At 40.2% G+C, this 5,630-nt stretch overlaps 1 pseudogene; it reads right to left on the reverse strand.

Moving 5' to 3' along the window:
* Positions 1 to 826: 826 nt before the first annotated feature.
* Positions 827 to 5,320, reverse strand: LOC127561288 (intelectin-2-like; annotated as a pseudogene).
* Between the last annotated feature and the right edge of the window lie 310 nt (positions 5,321 to 5,630).

Genomic DNA, 5,630 nt, shown 5'->3' on the forward strand with positions numbered 1-5,630 from the left:
ATGGTCATCACAAGTAAGAGTCTGAGGCTCAATATGAATTTAGGTCTTCTTGGCTCTGGGCCCCTGTCTACTAACCCCAGAGGCACTGGCTACCCAACTGTGAATGGCGAGGAAGATCTTAAATTTTTCAGCTGTTGAAGAAAGTGGAAAGATGATCTGAAGACTGATATTGAGTCCAGGGTGTTATGAAATCATGTAAATCTGAAGGCAGAAAGAAGTCAGGAGAGGGAGAAAAACACAATTGAATTCAATAAATACTGTTTAAACATCAACTGTGTACAAAGATCTGGGACACAAAGACAGAAATGAAAACCAGTCCCTTACCTCAAAGAATGGACTGTGAATAGATCCATGAATGTAAGGAACTCAGAGATTTAGAGGCAGGAGGGAACTCAATGACTGCTATTTCCAAGTCAGGCTTGCAATCTGAGCACCACTGTCATTCTACCCATCCCCCAGGGGGAACCTTTGATTCATCCTCTACACCCACTCTGAGCTGTCATAGGTAAACTTTTACCTCATCTTGCCTGGCACCAGACCCCACATCACTTCCCAGAAAAATGATAGCTTCCTACCCGGGCTGCTTTGCAACTCTGTATGCACTGCACAACCAGTCTCAGTTACAACATAAACTCCTTGTGGGCAAGGACTATTTTGTAGCTATATTTGTATCTCATTGTCCAGCTTATGATAAGTGCTTAATAGATGCTTTAATTATCCAGTCATAGTTATAGGATCATAACACCATAGGTCTAGAGCTAATGGGGATTTCAGAGGACATTTTATCCACTTCTCTCACTGGGAAAGACATCCCAGAGAGGCTAAGTGCTTTGGCCAAGATTAAATGAACTATGAGTCTTTTAATGGGACTTTAAAAATTGTTCTCTCCAAACTCCACACTCAGAAGAATCATCTCATATTGGTTCTTGGGAGAAGGGAAGTTACCTATACCTGAATATTCAAACATCTGGTTCCAAAATGGTACAATGGTCATCTGTAGGACAGGAGCTTCTGTTATCTCCCTGCTGTTGGTAGTATTGCTAGGGAGTTCCATAATCTCTCATAATCTAATCATAGGCAGAGAAATCCCCATACTGCCTAAGATCCTCTTGTGGGAAAAATCCTCCTCCACCAATGCAGTGCTGCAAAGAAGAAAGCTGACATTGAAAGAACCGTGAAACCATTGTATTTAATGAAAGAATTCATCAAGGATGATGATGGATGGGTCCCAGGACTCACAGTTCAGTGTTACATCCAGTGACTCAAATTCCAGTACACAGGGCATTGGCTGCTGTTTCATTATTATGTACCTGGAACTGGACAAAGCTTCCAACTGTGTGGGATGGAGAAAACCCTTAGGCAAAATGATTACTCAGAGATCACTCAAAGTAGAAAGCAGAAAGGTTGTTTATTAAACCTCCAGAAGATGAACTGTCCCATCACAAGATAATGGAAAGAGAAAGCTTGTAGTAGGAGGGCTAAAGAAGTAGTAAAGATACACAGCTTTTATACAAGAAATTACATCACAAGTAAGAGAGCATTAAGAAGGGAGGCGGGAAGGCATCTAATTGGTTGTTGCAGCTCAGGTTAAGTAAATATGTTTATAGCTGGCCAAGACTCAAGTAAATATGGTCCTATTATACAGGTTATAGAGGAAACACAAAAATAATGAAAATAAAATACAAAAAAAGAATTCACACATTCCTGTAAGTTCTTCCCCTTCTCTCTCTATTCTACACATGACCGATTCCGGGATGAGACACAAGAGCATTGGGGTGATCAGTGTGAAAGACAGAAATTCAGAAATGAGCTTCTGATAAGCAGCTGTGGAGTTCCCTGAATAATGTATCTTAGAAACTTATAGTTTAACACTCCAATGGTTTAGAGCAAGCCCAACTGGGAGCAGGGCCTCATGCTTGACAACCACAGATAAAGCCAAAAAGGACCAATACCAGTCAAAGACATCAGCAGAGATTTCAATTAAGCCTTAGGCCTTAGTGGAGTCCCTTATTTGACTGAGTATTGTAGGAAAACCATGGTATCTTTTTATGGGCATGTCACCATTACAGTACAAAGCTTAGTGGGATTAGGAAAACAGGATCCTCCACCATATTCTAGAATACCAAGACAGACTTTTTTTCATTGCTAGTAGTGGGGAGCTCCTAGTTTTGTCAGAAGGCAAAGCATCTGTCAAAAATACATGATGAAATACCAAGAAGAGATAGTTAAATGCACCTCCTTCTTTGTTGGCTGAGATGGGGAACTGTGGATGTGGAACATTACATAAACTGTTAGACTTCTATAATAATTCTTCTGCAAAGATTGAGCTGGTTCCAGTTAGAGAACTCAAATAACACTCACTCAAGCCAAGTAGAGAGTGATACTTGGCAGTTTTTTTCTGTTATCTCCAAAGTCATAGATGACAGGTGTAGCAGGGCCATTGTCAGTCCAACACTTGCCAGCCCTATATTTCATTGGCTACCTCTTCAGGAGACAGGAAGTGACATCATGAGTACAACTGTTTGGAGATCCTATTGAGCCCATTTCCCAAGAATTCTCATTACCCACCTGGCACAAAGAACCCAGTTTACCTGATAGAGGTTAAACAGCTTCCCTTCCAGATTCTCGAAGTTAGTGGAGGTATGATATCTCAGCAGGGAATTATTTCTCCATTGCTGCAGTGGAGACTTGTTGGGCACACACTAGATGGCCAGGTTCTTGGCCTGGAGGTCGTAGTAACCTGGGTTCTAGAGAACAACAGGAGCTTTAGCCAAATTGTGTCATGAGCAAAATTTAACAAAGATAGACTGAGGCATATTCTCTCCAAGCAGGATAACATTTCATTACTAATAGGATTGCTACCTGCCAATAGTTTGGGTCAATGACTTTGCCTTAGTCAAAAAACCCTAGATGAGGACTAAACTCATTTTTATAAGATTAGAATAAAGAATGCACCAGGATATGGGACATCTTGAGGACAAGATGTTTGGTTACATAGCTAAGGTATAGGGGACAATATGATTAGTTAGAAGTTGAAAGTATGGAGCTAGCAACAACCTCCTCTTTTTTGGTCATTTAAGTTCATCCTTAAAGATAAAAGATAGTGGACTAGACTTCTTTGGAAAGCAAAGCAGACATGCTTGAGGGATAGCTTGGCGGTGTAAAGATTCTAGACCAGTCTCTCAGGTATTCACTAGAATTCCTTGAGTTAAGAATAGAAGAGTGATTAGCAGGAAAACTGGATGTTTAACCTTAACTAATTATAAAACATCTGAATTTCTGGACTAAGTTCAGAGACAGAATGGTGACTCTAGGCAGTAACAGAAAAAAAAATCAACCAACTGTAAGTAGGAGCAACAAAAATGATACAGAATCAATTTCATCTTCTCAATGGGTTTCCCAGAAGTCACATTAGGACTTGAAATGAAACTAATTTATTTGACCAGGAGCTTTAGATTTCCACTGATTATACATGTGGGAAAACTGAGAAAACACAGAATCACAGAATTTGAAAGCTAGAAGAGATCTTAACAACCATCTTTTCTTACTCATATACAGAAGATTCACTATGGTGACATATGTACCAAGAAGTATTTTGGCTATATGACCTTCAAAGAACGAGAACTCACCACCTCTACAAGACAGCCCATTCCACTGTTGAACAATTGTAAGTGTTAGGCAGTATTTTTTCCTGACATCAAACTTAAATTGACACCTTTCATGTATCATCTACTCTTCAGTTTCTAGCTGCTGGGGTAAAACCAAACACATCTAAAATCCCCTCCACATAATTAGCTTAATCCTTACAGGTGAAACTTATCCCATAAATGAACAAAGGGCCACAAACTCCAGGGGGTGAGAATTCAGGACTAATCTGCAAGTAAATCATTCAAACGCTCATTTAGCCAAGAATTTGACCTTCAGATAGAGAGTGTAGCATACCTTGTAGTCATCACTGCTAGGAATTTCTGCAGATCCAAAGGTGAGATATTTGGCCCAGTTCCCATCCCCTTCAGGATAGTCCTGTCTGTTCCTCTGCTGGCTGGACCAGTGATCCCCCTCAGTGCACTTCCCTGCCAAGTTCTCATGCACACTGGTCACCAGGGTCCAGCCACCTCTCCCAGACCTCATGTCACAAAAGGTTTGGTAAATGTTTCCATTCCCAGTCTGGAGGAAATATAGGACATTTGCAGAAGATAAATCCACACAGACTAACTGTCAGTCCAGAAGTCATCTTAGACACATGAAAAGACTTCAAAAAATTAGAGGAATCATCCTCTAGGATTCACCCAGACTTGATTATGGGACATACTTTACTGGAGAAACTCTACTTTTCCTGTATCTGGGGAGTGATTCTGAGCTGATTTTGAGGCCGAGCATGGAAACAAGAATTCCAGCTGGAAATCTCTTCTTTGAGACTATTTTCTGCATCATCATAACTCATTTGTATTGTATTTATGAGTTTATAATTAACTTTCTTAAACTCTATTCACTAAGATGGATAACATCTTATTGTTGTTCTCATTTTATAGATTTCTGAACCTGAGGTTGAGAGAAATTGTTACTTGCTATAGTGACACACTTCATTAGTGTGAGAACAAAGTCTGAACCTATATTAATTAATTCTGAGTCTGGAGAAGGAAATGGCAAACCACTCCAATATCTTTGCCAAGAAAACCCCCAAAGAAGTAAGAGTTAGAAATGACTGAAACAACTCAACAACGACAATAAGAACGAACAAGACAAAGAGGACAAAGGGCTAAGAGATGAATGGAAATAAAATGCAAGAAACATGAGGATGGGGCAGGTTTATTGTCTTCTGGCCTCTGTGGCTTCAGTCTGCTGAGGCCCCACCACACCTTCAAGCTCCTAGACAAACATTTGGTTGCCTCAGTTGGACTGAGATGGTTCAGGTTGCACCATTCTGCTCCTGTCTTGACTCACTATTTGCCTCTGGATAGTTGTCTTTGATTTTCTTGCAGCTGCAAGGGAGGGAGGGAGAAGCACAAGTCTCTTGTAGGCTCAGAGGAAGACCTGAGTCTCAAAAACAGGCAGAGGATACTTTTAGTTACTGGATTGTGCAAATTTCCACCACAGAGCAGAAGAAATCAGGGATCATACCCATTTCTTATTCACCTATTATGATATCCTAGGAAGCCTCATAAATATGGGGTAGTGAAAAAAAAAACAAAAAACCATCGATCCTCTCCTATGACATAGGTCAAATGCAACCATTTCCATACTTTGGGGTTGGTACCTCAACTTCTTCCCATTCCAACTTATTCAAAGACTCAGACATCAGCTGTTTAAAGTCCGACATAGACAAGAAACTCCTATCACCTTCAGGACAGTTCAAGTTCCTTATCTCTCTGATAATTTCACTATGAGGTGAAAAAGAAAATTGGGTAGCAGATAATTTGACTTACCAGTTCTTCCTTCTTTGGTCACCAATATCAGGAGCAGCAATGTACAAAGTCAGATCATTATCTTTCTAAAGAGAAATATTTGTTGCTGCAAAATTCTTCTCATTTCCCAAACTACTTCCTCAGATAGTGATCCCAGACTAGCAATATCTTAATCTCCTTTGCTGGTAAATGTTTCACAACTAGCTTTCATGGAGTGTATGTGTA

This window comes from Antechinus flavipes, chromosome 4 (assembly GCF_016432865.1).
Source record: "Antechinus flavipes isolate AdamAnt ecotype Samford, QLD, Australia chromosome 4, AdamAnt_v2, whole genome shotgun sequence".
NCBI classification, from domain to species: domain Eukaryota; kingdom Metazoa; phylum Chordata; class Mammalia; order Dasyuromorphia; family Dasyuridae; genus Antechinus; species Antechinus flavipes.